Source organism: Aulostomus chinensis, chromosome 5 (assembly GCF_037954235.1).
Source record: "Aulostomus chinensis isolate RoL2024-O1b breed Wild chromosome 5, RoL_Achi_v1.0, whole genome shotgun sequence".
NCBI classification, from domain to species: domain Eukaryota; kingdom Metazoa; phylum Chordata; class Actinopteri; order Syngnathiformes; family Aulostomidae; genus Aulostomus; species Aulostomus chinensis.
In genome coordinates, this window is record NC_141324.1 from 471,931 (window position 1) to 488,387 (window position 16,457).

A 16,457-nucleotide genomic window follows, 5' to 3' on the forward strand; every position below is an offset into this window, starting at 1 on the left:
TCAAGGAGGACTTTGGTCTGCTGACCAGTCCAGGAGGCTTCATTTTACCACATTTCCAATAACGCAGTGACAGAGACTCCTAACGGTGCCACTTGGTGAGCTGAACCACAAGCATATGAACCTTGAAAAGAAAGACTGATGAATGAAACAATGACATGTATGCATGGAACACATGGAGGAGAGGAACTAAGAGGCCATCTTGTCTGCGTCCTCACCAGAGGGAGGGATGAGGGTCCACAGGTGGACGGCCAGGATCTGAGGCTCCTACCAGGGCTGCCACACAGAGGGCCGATGCAATAAAATAAGCTGCAGAAGAAGAAACAACGTGTCATTCTGAGGTTTCTGATGTGATGACAAAGTGGAACGCTAGCAGTCAGAGACACTCACCAACAAGGACCGCCCCTGGAAGGTGTGCTTCCTTCTAGTGAGGAAGGAGCACCAGCTTGGGGATGACCATGGCGTTATACAGCCAGATTCCAACCAGCATGCTGAAGCACAGCCAGCCGGCAGGGTCCTTGACAAAGTGGGGCTTCATGGTGGTGGACTGATGGCTCTACCTGCTGCTACAACACAGGCTTGGGGTTTCTCCTCTGGAGCACACAAGGTTGAGATGGGTTTTCTAGCCCAGCCTGGAAGGCTCTCACACACTCGCCAGAATTCAGTTTCTTTGATGTGTCCTGAGATCAAAGACAGAATTCTAGGATCAAATACACTGGGAAAGCCCCCTGATGACATCATCAGGAATCTGACTTGGATCTGGTCTTCACCTGTACGTCAGCAGAGTGAACAGGAGGGGGCACAACAGACAGCCCTGTGGAAGAGGAGACGGTGTTGTGGATCCTGCCGCTCTGGGGTCTGTTGGTCTGTTTTTAACCTTCCTTTACCAAGCAGGAAGGTGGAGCAGATCTAGGATCAGTGGAGAAAGAGAGAAGGAGAGGGGGACAGAGAAAAAGACAGAGAATGGAGGAAGACAGAGAGACAGACGGAAAGAGAGGGACAGAGATAAAGAGGGAGAGAAAGGAGGAGATACTGATGGACAGACGGGGACGTGAGCAGGTGGAGCTACAGGTGGCAGCTGGAGCCTCTTCAGGTCTGCAGCCTCCTCCAGCAGCACCAGGATCTGGGATGAGGGGAGAAGAAGAGGAGTTAGTAACACGTATGAGGACAGGAGGAGGAGAGAGAAGCCCAGTGCATCATGGGAGATCCCAGCAGTCTGAGCCTATAGCAGCAGATCTAAGGGCCAGCCGAAGCAGTCCTGACTATAAGCCTGATCAACAAGGAGGTCTTAAGTCTGCTCTTAAACACAGAGAGGGGGTCTGAGTCCTTGACTGAAACTGGGAGATGGTTCCACAGGAGGGGAACCTTATAGCTGAAGGCTCTGGCTCCATTCTACTGTTAGAACTCTAGGAACCAGCAGGAATCCTGCATCCTGGGAGTGAAGGGTTCTAGCTGGATCATAGGGGACTAGGAGCTCTGTCAGGGATGAAGGAGCCTGCTTGTTGAGGACTTTGATGGTAGAAGAAGAATTTTAAATTCTGTTCTGAATTTGACAGGGAGCCATGCAGAGAAGCAGTCCAGGAAAGACCTGGTCTCTGCTACCAGTTCTAGTCAGGGGGGGAGCAGTGCTCTGGACCAGCTGGAGAGTCTGTGACAGAAAGTCAGGGAATTCTTCTAAGAACTCAGAATGAGGTGCAGGAGGACGGTACACCCCAGCAAGTAAGAGTGGTTTCTCTGCTTTCCAGTCTGGGGGGGAGAAGCTGACAGTCAGGCTCAAATGAATGAATCAACTGTCTGAAGGACTCTCAGATGCACCGGTGGTGTGCAGGTGTTCATGAGGATCAAAACACCTCCTCAATCAGGACCATCGTCAGCTCAGCCGCCTCCAGGCTTTGTTCTAGCAGCATCCTTCTGTGATGGGCCTCGGCTACTTGGGTGGTGTGTGCCATGTACCGGGCCCCTTTTCCCTTCTGGGCGGGAGTGACGTTGTTCGCCGCCTGTGTCTCTGCAGCCCTTGGGACTTCTTGACTGGTGGAAGGGTCGACCTCGTAGCTGTTGAAGGATAGTGTGACATGAACACTGGATTAGAGATCTGTGAGCAGGGCTGAATACATGACAGGGTTGCCATGAACAGGCTGTGCATTTCTGTAGGGACGCACATATCCCAGAGTCCACCCATGTCATTTGTGACCTTGGGGTCCCATTCCAGCGCTGCCAATCAAAACGACTGACAAGACATTTTCTGGGAGCGAGTCCTGATGGGTCGGTCGTATGCATCGAACCACCGCGGGAACAAGAGAGACGGTGACTGGACTGTGACTCATTGTGAGCAGTCGCTCCTACAACAAAAAGGCAGCTTGACTGCAAACACAAACTCACAGCATCCTCCTCCAACGACAAGGCCAATGTTGCAACCTGCACGGTTGCTGTTCGGTGTTTCTGGACGCCAATCACCACCCTGAGGGGACACCCCTTTGTGCTGACGTACTGGTCCACCTGTAAAACAGGGAGAGCTGATCAAGGCTACGTTTACAAAGAAGCAGGAGACAGCTCATCAAGGTAACAGTCACATTCATCTTACAGTCATTCCCTCCACGGCTCTTGGGCGCTGAAAATGCTGAAACACCACGACCGCCTCAAGGGAGGAGTGGGACGTGGTCTTCTCATTTTCTGAGATGGGTTGGTTTGTGATCAACTTCCAACAACCAGGAGACTTGTGGAAATAGGGGACGGGTGATCACCACTTTAGGGTGGTGGACCAAGCCCCCAGGAAGGACCTGAACCCTGACCCTATGGACTGAGGTCTATGCAGGGATGAGGAGGGAGAGCTGGAAGACGATCACACAGCTGTGCTGAGCAACCAGGAGACCTGTGTGGAAATAGGGGACGGTGTGTCCCAGGAAGGACCTGAACCCTGACCCTATGGACTGAGGTCTATGCAGGGATGAGGACGGAGAGCTGGAAGAAGATCACACAGCTGTGCTGAGCAACCAGGAGACATTTGTGGAAATAGGGGACGGTGTGTCCCAGGAAGGACCTGAACCCTGACCCTATGGACCGAGGTCTATGCAGGGATGAGGAGGGAGTGCTGGAAGACGATCACACAACTGTGCTGAGAAACCAGGAGACCTTTGTGGAAATAGGGGACAGTGTGTCCCAGGAAGGACCTGAACCCTGACCATATGGACAGAGGTCTTCTTCTCCAGCTCCAAGGTTCTCCACCTTCTTTTCTCAGGCTGCTTGTCATTGCCTGGACCAGGACCCAGAATCTCCATGACGTGCAGACACCATGCTGGTGGTTCAGCTGGGGAACCCTCCTGTCGGCCCCCATGTTTAGGACTTCCTGTGAGAGAGAGATTGGAAGCTTTCCTCTGATGTGTGATAGGTCTGATTTGAAGGAAGGCCAGGGAAAATAACCCAGGGAGCACCATGAAGGTTTGGCTGCTGCTACACCCCTGAACTCAGCTGAACATTGAGGCAGCTCTCACAGGTGCTGTTTGGGCCCAGAAAGTCCAGAATGGACCAGCTTGGTGTCTCTGGAGAGGTCAGACTTCCACCTTCACATGGAGCCCCAGCTCATTGCTCTGGGATCATGCTAGCTTTTAATCTCAAGAGGAACATGTGGACAACCCCAGACAGAGCCAATGTGCTCCAGTGTGCTGATATCTGGAGGCTTCACCCACTGTGGGACGTGAGACTCAGATGATCCCAGAGTGTGTGACACAAGGAAAAGCTTGGCGTTCTTGAGTGGTGTTTTCAGATGGAGTTCATGCCAAAATTCTACACTGCTGTGATTCCAACTGGCCTTTTTCTATTCATTTGGAGGGAGCAGCTGAGTGTGTCAGCGTCCGGCTGCCTCTCCTCTCACATCGAACACACATGCATTCTCCAGAGCTCAACTCAAGGGTGGAGCAGCAGCCCAACCTTCATGATGCTGCTGTGTTCTTCTCCCTGTCCTTCCTTCAAATCAAACCTCTCACACATCAGTTTTGGACTTTACTGAATGCTGCCCATCTGAAAGTGCAGACCTCCACGTTCCAGTTGGAAGACCCGGATGTACTTGTCACAAATGAATTCATGGCAGCCTGCATCTTCATCTCCAACTTTGTGTCCTTCTCCCTCCTGTATTTACCTGCTCAACCCTTGACAGGCTCCCGCTGCTTCAGCTCAAGATGCCGTCTCAGCTTTGCGGTGGATCGACTCAAGTGCGTCTTTTCTTTCTGAAACGCGGCGGCAAAGTTTGCTCAGAAATGGAAGGTTTTCGCCGTCCTCCTGGACTTTGTCCTAACTCGTTCAAATGACCGTCCGACGCATCCTTGCTGGTTCGTTGAGTCCAGTTCCGTCTTGTCCGTGGGCTCCAACTCCACGCCGCTCCTGCCGCCTCCTCCATGCTGCTTTCTGTTTTGGTGACGCGCGCGGCGGAGCGACGCTGGTGGCTGCGTTGCCAGGTTGGGGTTTTTTCCGTGAAACATTAAGAGGTGTTTCGGGAGTTTTTTCAGGCTGAAATCTGGTACCCCACTGACCGAAGATGAACGAGAGAGCGAACCGTTCCCAGACACCAGATGGAAGGCGTTCACAGTCGCGTTCACTCGGCAGCAGGGCTGTACGTTCATTTCACGTTCCTCCGAAATATGAAGGCCCAACACTGCAAGTGAGTGTGGGAACCAGAGCAGTCTGGTGACCAGTGAATGGTTGAAGTGGAAACAGGCCAGGTTTGAGCCAGACTGAGTTGATGATGAATGAAATGAAGGAATGACAGAAGAGACTGGCTTCTTCAAAAGTCTTGGCTGACTGGTCCAACCACTGACAGGCAACATTTCCATCCTGAAGGAATCAAGTCACTCAGGTTGTGAGGAGGCAAAAGAAAACTTCTTCATGTCTGTCACAGAAGAAGCAAAAGGAACTGGAAAACCCATCTGGCAGAGCAGAAACCAACGAACTGGCAACCAAAGGAACAAAGCAAGGAATCAGAACTTCATGTTAGCAACCAACTGGTGAAACTGCTGCCATCTTGGAACTGAGTTCAAGAACTCCTTCATAGAACCAGCTTCAGGGATCTCACAGCTTTCCACCACCCCAGCGGAATCACTACCCAATCGATAGTTGTCAGTGTTACCATGGTAGCAGAATTTGAAGTCAATGACACGATGAGTGAACTGAATAATTCTACAGGATGAGGAGGAACTGGATCTACATGTCAAGTCAGGTTTATTTGTGTGGCACCAGACGCCAACCAAAGTTCTGTCCTGATTCTGTCCAAGTAGAGCAGGTCCAGCACCTCCCTCCTTCAATGAACCTCCACCCAACAATTCTCCATCAGCAGCACATCCTGCAACAGCAGCCACCAGAACCTTCCTTTACCAGCAGGAAGGTGGAGCAGATCCAGGATCGGTGGGGACGGAGAGAGAGCAGGAGAGCAGGACAGAGACAAAGACAGAGAATGGAGGTAGACAGAGACAGAAGGAAAGAGAGGGACAGAGATAAAGAGGGAGAGAAAGGAGGAGAGACTGATGGACAGAGACAAAGACAGAGAATGGAGGAAGACAGAGAGACAGAAGGACAGAGAGGGACAGAGATAAAGAGAGAGAGAAAGGAGGAGAGACTGATGGACAGAGACAAAGACAGAGAATGGAGGTAGACAGAGACAGAAGGAAAGAGAGGGACAGAGATAAAGAGGGAGAGAAAGGAGGAGAGACTGATGGACAGAGACAAAGACAGAGAATGGAGGAAGACAGAGAGACAGAAGGAGAGAGAGGGACAGAGATAAAGAGAGAGAAAGGAGGAGAGACTGATGGACAGACGAGGACGTGAGCAGGTGGAGCTACGGGTGGCAGCTGGAGCCTCTTCAGGTCTGGAGCCTCCTCCACCAGCACCAGGATCTGGGATGAGGGGAGAAGAAGAGGAGTCAGGAACACGTATGAGGACAGGAGGAGGAGAGAGAAGCCCAGTGCATCATGGGAGATCCCAGCAGTCTGAGCCTATAGCAGCAGATCTTAAGACCAGCCTCAGCAGCTGCTCTCTGTCACAGTTGAGACACTGAAGACAAAAACATTCATGGCCACAATATTACTTTGGACCTCTCAATGTTCTGTTTCTGATGCCCTCCCTTCCTGATCCTGAGCTCGTTTAGTCTGGATTTGCGCTCTCGTGATTGTGACAGCTACATGACGCCATCCAACTGGAATCAGTCAGGAGTGGCTGGTGTCCCTCATTCTGGTGGAGTTCTTTGGTGGAAAGGGCATTCTTGACCGTGATATGGAGGTCTCTGGTGGTGCGGTTCCATTGTGATCAGTCTTCATGGGGCCAGAAATCCCTGCTGCACCCTGCATGCAGAAGTCAAAGCTAGCTAGTGTTGCTCTCAGCTAGCTTGTGCTATTTTGCAAGTTAGCCAGCAAGCTAATGTTGGCTCAGGCTGACATTCTGCTAACGTGGACATTTGCTAACTCATGGACTTCAGCATGTTTCTTATCTTGATAGAAGGAGGCTTCATGCTAACATTAGCAGCTCAGACTGGGAGTGAACCAGGCACCACTGGAACAACACCTCTGACTACAGCTGTTCTCTTTAGCTGAACTTTTCTCAGCAGACATTTTTGTCCACTTTGTACAGCTCACTTCCTTCAGGGAGAACATTTCCAGTGTCTGCCTCATTGTTACGTTCCTTGTGGCCACACAAGGAATAACACAAACAGCCAAGTGGAAAATTATCAGTGCAAGAATTATTTATTTCACAAAAATAGAAGTGACCACAAGAACAAAAGTTGTGTACAAAGTGGGAGGGAAGGTAGGCCGTGAGGGGATTGTGCCAAACAAATTAACTTAACATATCAAAACAAGGCCTAACTGAAATCTTCCTGACACAAGAAACACAAGTAGCAAAAGGCCTGCCCGTCTAACTCATCAAGGTTGTCAAAAACGTACAAGGATGGCACCAACCCATAAACTAGTGTGGTATACAAAAGAAGACTACGTGATGTAAGGTGTGGGGTACCCCAATCTAACCTCAACCGACCACCTCCCACTTCCAAATAAGTTGATCTTACAAAGTGGTTTCTCAGAGTATGTTGCTCAGCAGGCCGCCAGAGAGAGAGAGAGAGACCCAGAACAAAGCAGGGGAGTGGCTGATAAAGAGGCCTCGCTGGAACCAGCCAGGTGGAGGGGCAACCAGGCTCCAATCAACTCTTCTCCCAGATGTCAGGTGGGAGGGCAGAACAGGAAGCAGCCAGAGTCCTCCTGGATCTTTCCTAAGAGCAGGAGAGGGAGGAGAGAAACAAAGAGAGAGGGAGAAACCATGCAGGGGCTCACCTGAGCCCGCTGGGTGACATCACGGCTGCTCGGGAGCTGCGGGGGAGCTGCTAGCGGTGGCTAGGCTAGGTGGCTCCGCACCCGCTAAGGTGGACTGAGCAGCTCCTGAAGGTAAAGGACTAGCGCTAGCTTCCATGGTGCGGAGCCGAGTCTCTAACTCTCTAAGCCTCGCCTCCAGGACTACAAACAAACTACACTTTTTACACGTACCATTAGCACTAAAGGAGGCAGAGGAGTCACTAAACATCTGGCACATGGAGCAGGAGAGGGAGGGAGAGGTGGGGGAGAGGCGGAAAGAGAGAGAGCGGCCATAGCTAGTATGCTAAGGTGAGCTAGTGGACCTGTGGCAAATAGAACAAATAGAACGAGGAATTTCAGAGCAAAGTCCTGCTAAAGACTGAAGTGACAGAAACCTCTGTATTACACCAAAACGTCGTATACAGTGGTGCTTAAAGCGATGAAGTTAGCAGTACACCTGAGGGAGCATTGAGAGAGTGAACAACACAGCGACAGGATTACAGGCAGGAAATGATGTAACACGCTCACCGGTATCGGGTCAGCAGTCAGCCCCACCAATCATCAAGGCTTTCCACTTTAAAGAGAAAGTGATTCCTGGGAATCCTCTTTCCACACACGGTTCTGTCTCTGAGTCCAAGGACGATCATGGGTCATCCATGTGACAGGAAGTAGAGTGAGTTGAAACATGACAGGATCCAGACTGATGTCGTTCCAGATGGGGTCAAAATTAATTCATGTTTAGCCTCGTGCCAGGTACATTTTTGGTTTCTCCCCAGTGTGTGTTCTCATGTGTTCATCCAAATGTCTTCTGTCACTAAAACCTTTGCTGCATGTTGAGCACCTACAGGGATGCCCATCCTCACTGACTTCTGTTTGAGGTTCAGCCCAGGCTGGGGACTGGAATTTTAAAATGTCCCCTGGAACCAGACAACCTGGGGAGGTAAAACCTCCCATCCTAGCCACTCAGATGCAGCAACAGAAGAAGCTGTCATCCACCCTGACAGTCAGAGCATGGAGTCAAGACAACATCACCATCTTGTAGTTCCAAACCTCCACCTGTCAGATTCAGCTGCTTCTGATTGTGGGACTTTAAATTTGAACACCATCAATTTGGACAAGGAGTTTTCCTTCCAGTCCAAACATCATCGTCCAGCCTCCAACCAGAGGTCCATCAGTGATCATGGAGCCACAGGTGGAGTCTGGGTTCTTTTCTGGAATGAGACGGCAAAGACAGGCCTGCCAAGTGACATCACTGACATGACTTCAGTCACCTGACCGGATGACTTCAGTCACCTGACTGACATGACTTCAGTAAAATTGACCGGATGACTTCAGTCACATGACCGGATGACTTCAGTCACCTGACCGGATGACTTCAGTCACCTGACTGACATGACTTCAGTAAAATTGACCGGATGACTTCAGTCACATGACCGGATGACTTCAGTCACCTGACTGGATGACTTCAGTCACCTGACCGGATGACTTCAGTCACCTGACCGGATGACTTCAGTCACCTGACCAGATGACTTCAGTCACGTGACCGGATGACTTCAGTCACCTGACTGGATGACTTCAGTCACCTGACCGGATGACTTCAGTCACCTGACCGGATGACTTCAGTCACCTGACCGGATGACTTCAGTCACCTGACTGGAGGACACCCAGATAGCAAAGGTCCACTCTTGTGTGTCCTCACTGCTCCACAGGTCTGTCAAATGTTCTGTAAAATAGTTGGACCCAGCAGAGCTGCTAGATTAGGAGTTGATGGAGTCGTTGCAGATACCAGGGTCCAAAGTCCAGCTTGAACCTGGTTTGTGCAGTTCTTTGTCAAGCTAGCAGCCATTCTCTTCACTGCCAAGCTAAAGTGACTTCTGTCAACAAAGGTCAACATACAAAAGGATATTTCTACTGGCAGTTCAAGATTTGGATCAAAGTCCTTTTTCAGAGCTGGAACCTTCCTCTTGTGTCAGCTTTCTGTTCCCATCTCTATGGTAACGGTCGCTTTTGAGCCACGTCTCCAATCAGCTGTCAGATAAACTGAAACAATTTTCTATCCTCCAAGTTGTTTCCATCTCTTGGTGACCTTGTTAGGCTTCCTTATCCATGGAAATACTGGTTTATTATTTTTGTTGTGGGTCTCTGGGTCTTTTTTAGTCCCTAAACCCTGGATTTCAGTTTTGTGACACGTGTGTGTGTGTTCAGATGCATTTGTGACACGTGTGTGTGTTCAGATGCATGTGTGACACGTGTGTGTGTGTTCAGATGCATGTGTGACACGTGTGTGTGTGTTCAGATGCATTTGTGACACGTGTGTGTGTTCAGATGCATGTGTGACACTTGTGTGTATGTGTGTGTTTGTTTAGATACATGTGTGACACGTGTGTGTGTTCAGATGCATGTGTGACACGTGTGTGTGTGTGTGTTCAGATGCATGTGTGAGGTGTGTGTGTGTGTGTGTGTGTGTGTGTGTGTGTGTACTATATGCAGTACTAATCAAGTCCAGCCCTGACTGCTACTTTATCTCCAATGCTAGCTCCACCCACCTCAGGGTGAGGGTGAGGGTCAAAAAATCTCTCTGGATGGCTCCACCCACCTCAGGGTGAGGGTCAAAAAATCTCTCTCGATGGCTCCCCCCACCTCAGGGTAAGGGTCAAAAAATCTCTCTGGATGGCTCCACCCACCTCAGGGTGAGGGTCAAAAAATCTCTCTGGATGGCTCCCCCCACCTCAGGGTGAAGGTAAAAAAATCTCTCTCGATGGCTCCACCCACCTCAGGGTGAGGGTCAAAAAATCTCTCTGGATGGCTCCACCCACCTCAGGGTGAGGGTGAGGGTCAAAAAATCTCTCTGGATGGCTCCACCCACCTCAGGGTGAGGGTCAAAAAATCTCTCTCGATGGCTCCCCCCACCTCAGGGTGAAGGTCAAAAAATCTCTCTCCATGGCTCCACCCACCTCAGGGTGAGGGTAAAAAAATCTCTCTCAATGGCTCCCCCTACCTCAGGGTGAGGGTAAAAAAATCTCTCTGGATGGCTCCACCCACCTCAGGGTGAAGGTCAAAAAATCTCTCTGGATGGCTCCACCCACCTCAGGGTGAAGGTCAAAAAATCTCTCTGGATGGCTCCACCCACTCGTTCATCTACTCACTGACCAAAAATGCAGTCTAATTCCAGTAAATTTGTGCAGAAGAAATGGTCATTTGTGCTGCTTCTTTGTTCATTTATTTGGTTTAGTTGGTATTTTTGAACGTGTTCTCTTTCAATTCACATTTTGTCCATTACCTTCATCACCAGAGTCTCCATCTCATCACATGACTAAAGTCTGGGTTCTGTGTTGGTGGTAAAATACCCTTCCATGCCCCTCACTGGTCTGCACACAGAAAAGCATATTTGACTGGTTTCAGATCTCTTAGCTTGTTCTCTGTCTCAAAGCAGCTGAGGCAGCTTTCATTGTGTGATTGATGTAAAATATCAATATGGAACAGAACCACTGCAATCAGATGTCAGGACATTTGAAGGAATGTCAGTCTCCTGTTGAAATGTTGCAGTGTGCAGCTGAGGCTCTCTGGCAGTGGCACCAGGAGCCACAATGGCAGAACCTGGCAGAACCTGGACCCCCTCTTTTTAGTTTTTCCCTTTTTATTTTTTAACCCTTTAAATAATAAATGAAATGAAAGACACTTGTTTTGACGAATATATTCATCTGAAAATATGTTTTAAGATTAAGAATTATTATTATTTATCATTATTTTAATAATTACATCAGTGGTTAGTGGCTAGGTCACTATTTATTGTTTGTCCATGAACACACATCTGGAACATCTGGATCGGTCCCTCATAGCTCCAAGTCTGGGTCCACTCCTGCAAACACCGCTGGATGTCTGCCCGGTCAACCGCAGGTGTCCGAGTGTCTGAAGCGGGCAGCTGAAGCACCATTTCAGCCTCTTCCTCTGCCGAAAAATCCCTTCCTGGCCATCTTTTCTCGCTCTGCCACGTTCACGGCTTCAAGGACTACAGCGCTGCTTTACACAGCCAAGCTAACTTGACGCACGCCGGTGCGCAAGCCTCCTGTTGGTGCCCATGAAACCTGATCCCCTCATGCTCGGTACCGTTTTTTTCGTCTGTTTATTGGCTAAAAGAATATCTACCTGATATTCTGAAATAATCTCATAGGCTGGTGTCAAGTGTCAATCGAGTGATGCATGGTCCGCTCTGTAAACTGGGGTCTGGTTGGGGTTTCAGCCCTGCGGCTCAACAAGCCAGGCCCTGATTGGCTCAGCCTGCTACTGACGTGTTCAGCAGACCGTCACCGAGACTGAGAAGGAGTGTCGTGGAGATCGGAGCAACACTGGCTGCTAGCTACAGGGAGGGACAGGGGGACGTTAGCATGGCGACCGAGGAGTGGAGTGGTGCCAGCACTCCAGTGACACACTGAAGATGAGAGTTCAGCAGGGAGACAGTAAATTCTACTGCGTGGAGTCTTACAGATTAAGTTCATGCCGATAGTTTGAAGGTGATGACGTTGGGAGCATGAAGGTAGTTTGTGGGTGTTGCTTGCCGGTTGCCTAGCAACATTTTAACTCAGCTCCAGCTACAAGTAACGTTATTCATCGTGATTGGGTGTTTCTCAGTCGTTACACCACCAGGTTTCGAATGAGGTACAACATGATCGGATACATTGTTGCCGCTAAAATCCGTCCTCTTCGGACGTTGTTTACGAGCTGTACCGCCACCGGTACAGCGCTGCTTCAGAGGTTAAAGTCAAGTTCCATGTGTGGGCCATGTTCCATGATATTTTTAGAATATGCTGCGGGCCAATTAAAATCTGACCGCAGTGGGCCCGCGGGCCGTAGTTTGGACACCCCTGTTCTAGAATCATCTAAACAAAGCCTCCCTCAACATCGTGAAGCTAAAACTATTTGGCCTTCATCTGGCAGGATGACTTTCTTTTCCCAATGATTCCATTGATAGTAAGTAAGGAAAGGAAGTACAATTGTATTTGTATAGCGCTCTTCGCAGTACTAATACACAGAGTGCTTCACAGTAAAAACAGACAGAACAGAAACAGCCAGGTGACTGACATCACCGACGTAACACAAAACAACATCAGTAATAAAAGCACAGCTCTGTGACAGAGGCCGTCTGACATTGGGTGAGAGTGCATTTTCACCAGCAATGAATAAGACGACCATCCAGCTGTGCAAATGAAAAATAATGGAAAAACTACTATTAAAAAATCTGACATATCATTTTTGGGGTTTAATTTCTTTTTGATGAATAAAGATAAAAATAGATATTGTTTTCTGTCATGGTGGGGGGCTCCACCACCCACCCCCCATGGACTATGAAACTACAACCCCCTCCTCTTTTTATATCCATGAACTAAATACACTGCCTCAAGGCACCACTACAGCCTAGGACCTGTGAGGGACAGACCCAGGACGCTACCACCTGGGCAAGCACTGTGCAGACCCGGCTACAAATCCAGACCTGTTCCCAACACCCAACTGGATCCACCAGGAAGTACGGTCACCAACAAACGTACAGATCTGGCCGTCTAGAATTTCCCCTGCCATCCGGCTGCCATCCGGCTGCCATCCGGCTGCCACCCGGCTGCCAGTCGGTCTCCAGCCAGTTTCCAGCCACTGGGAGTCCCCCCCCTCCTCCTGGGGGTGTGCCCTGAATCCACTACGATCACGCCCATTTCTTCAATTGCAGGGTGTCACCAGAAGATTTTTACTCTGCTGCATTCATCTTCTGCTTTAGTTTTGCTTTAATACATATTTTCGATCTGCAAATACATAATCCCTGATTTGTCTCTTACAGGATACTGCATGCCTACATAAATGTGTTCCAGTCCCTCCAGGATTTAGGAGTTTTTGTGATTGTGCGATCAAAAAAGCTTGATTTTGCAGCGGCTTCTCCCAAAAATTGCGCTATAATTTGTGAGGCTTCACTGTATGTGAGTTTTTGCAGTAAAATTGTGTCGATTGGCAAAAATTGCAGTTCAATAAAAAATGCAATTTTAAGAGAACAAACTAATGTCAAAAAGTCGTACATCATCACTTTCTTTATAATAAGCGTACCTCAAACTACAGAACCAGTCGAAAATATTTAGTTCTCTTCTTTTTCTAAGTTTGTTTACGTGGAGTTTGCTTTTCAGTTATCACCAAAAATGATGATGTAATTCTACTTGACATGCGCTGGAACAGAGACGGAGCTGCAGCAGAGCTGCTGGAGACCTCCTGTCCCTCTCATGTTGTGTATTTTCTGATCGGTGGCACATTCGCAGATACAGACACTACAACCCTTTAGATGACATTAAAACACTCATGTGATACTGGTTCGACTGTCTACTTCCCCTCTCGTGCTCGTGCCAGCATGAGCAGTGGGAGAGTTGCGCCGGTTCTGCATGTCTGCTGTCATCTGGAGATTCCGAGGCTTGCCAGTGATTTACACAACAGGCGCGCGGCTCTCTGCAAAAATAGACCATGAGACGGCCAGCAGACAGTCATATTAGTGTTGGTTCTCTGCATTGGCCTCTTTCAGTGGCCACACTCTGGAACAATGTGGGGCTGGGAACCTGTTTGGCTGGCCAGCACCCATTGAGCGAGAACAAGAGGATACACTCTGATGCTAATGATGACCTTTCAGCCTTTAAGCTGTTTTAGGAAAAAGAAAAACACACACGCAGAAGATTCTTTTGTGAATTATGTGTTTAACTGTGGAAAATGCAGGGACTGCAACATTACATTTGTCCAGTTTTTTATTGGACAGAATTTATTTTTACGAACAAAAGAAAGCTTTTTAGTTCCTGAAAGTCTAAACATGTCTATCAATATAGAATACATCCATACTGCAACATTACATTGACCCATAACCCTTTTTCAACAACAAGAGACACAAACAAAGTCATGGAAGAGGCTGCAGTGATTCCTCACATGAAAAGATCTTCCTCACAAACTCGTCCTCGTTCATTGTGGTGTGAGGGACGTTTTCCTGTTCACGTCAGAGGATCCCCACGGGCACGTCACTGTACGAACCTCCCTCATCATCAACGTCCTGAAAGAAGGAGCAGGGCATGATCACGTTACCATGACAACACAGCGCTACAAACAGCCTCAGTAAGTACAAACACAGCCCACATGTCCGCCCTGTTCAGTGTCCACCCACTGCCCAGTGCAGACACCGCTACACTCAGGACAGGTGGAAGGAGTTTGCCTCCTCCAGACTTCCAGCTGAGTGGACGCGGAGTCCGGTCATCAAACTGGTGCTTTGAGCGGTGGATGTCCGCTTCGAGTCGAGTCGAGTGTTGGTTTGTTTGTGTCAACCAAAAGCGGACGGTCGCCGGACATGTCGGACCAAAGCGCAGTTATGAGTGGGCAGACACCACGTACTCTCACTGGGTCCCACAATGTAGACCCCCTTAGCAAGTCAGCTGCCAACTTACCGGGACGACTGCTGGTCCGTGGTCCGTGGTGGAGCTAACTAGTTCTGGTGTCTGGCTAGCTCAGCTTGCATTAGCTGTCTGGGAGCAACATACAAGTTACCTGGTTAGCTACCTTGCTAATAGCAAACTAAGCTAACGACTGCTAGCGTTAGCGGTTGCTCTGAGCGCGGCGCCCCGGGGGGGGCTCCTTGCTGACCAGCGCCTCCACGGGGCTGGTCTTGGCCAGCTGGCAGCAGTTTGTTGAGCAGCTCTGAAAAAGTGAAGTTGACCGACTTGGCCGTGCCGGTCTGCTGCCGGTCTGTCTCTCACCATTCACTCCTCCAGTGACTCGATGTTGCTGGTCAGAGATGCACTGCGGGTTCCCACCTGGCCGCTGCTCTTCTCTTTGTGGCATTTAGCCAGAGCCTTGCACAGGCTGGGGTCGGGACACAGGTCTGGAGGGGACTGGTCCTTCTTGTTGCGAATGGTCAAATCTGCTCCGTTAGCAGCAAGGAAGCAGGCGATGGATGCTGCACTCTTCTTTTCTGCCCCCTGGGTGCCGAAGCCCATGATTAACGTGGTCTTGGAGGGTTCCCAGGGTTCCACTTTGCTTTTTAGGGCCTGAGCCAGAAGAAAACCTTTGTGCTACCAGTTTGAACTGGTTTGATCCCTTTATTTAACTCTCTAAATGCTGGAGAATCATCACTCTATTGATACAATGGAGCTCCCTAGGAGACAGAAAGTAGTGATCCCAAATATATTGAACCCTTATTGACAGTGATTAGTCTGAAAACAAGTTTATTTTAACCCTTTACATTCATGAACTAATATGCTATAATAACTAAAATAATTAATGTATAATAATGTACATTAATGACCCTTTAAACTAATTGACTAATATGCACTTCTGAACTTTTTTATTGTATTAATTTTAACTATGTAAGATATCCTAAATCCATTTGTATATATATTCATCTATTTATTAATTCATTAAAATTTGGTTAGGTATCAGGTAAGAGTACCAACCTAGTTAAAGTGGTGCACTTTGGAACCGTAAGGTGTAGGAGGCTGAAAGTTGGTGCACGCCGTTCTGATGGTCGGTGGAGTGATTGGTGAAAGTTTCAAGTGGATTGGAGCAAAGGGGGCGGAGTTATTGGCGAACAAGCCCCTATTTTGATTTTCATTGGCGGATCACTTTTGAGCTGTAGGGGGCAGAGTGCTGAGACTCTGGCTACCCCCCCAAATTTGGGCACGGGCTTTCCAACGAGCCTAGTCCCAAGTCTGTAGGATTTTAGGAGAAGAGGGGTTTGGGGAACCGCGACCCAAGATGGCCACGGGACCCAGGCACACTCCATCCAGTATTGTCATACCTGTTTCGCCCACATATCTTTACCCCATTGTACACAAATAATCATACAGACACAGTTTTTGGAAAGAACATTGTTTTGTGTCGACAGTTGAAAACCTTTTTGTTTTTGTACATCATGAACCCACTTGACTTGTTTAAAGTAGCCTCTTTTCGCGTCAGCTTTCTCTTCTGTCCGTGGTTTGACCTTTGACCGGACCAGGTCATCTTTAAGATTCTTATTTTTACGGAATGCAGCAATGATTCTTAGATCCTGATGGGGTTGGGTTGATCTCATGACCCTCTCAAAATCATTCTTGATATTCCCGACCAGCCTAACAGTAGAAGGGGAGAAAGTGGTGACCA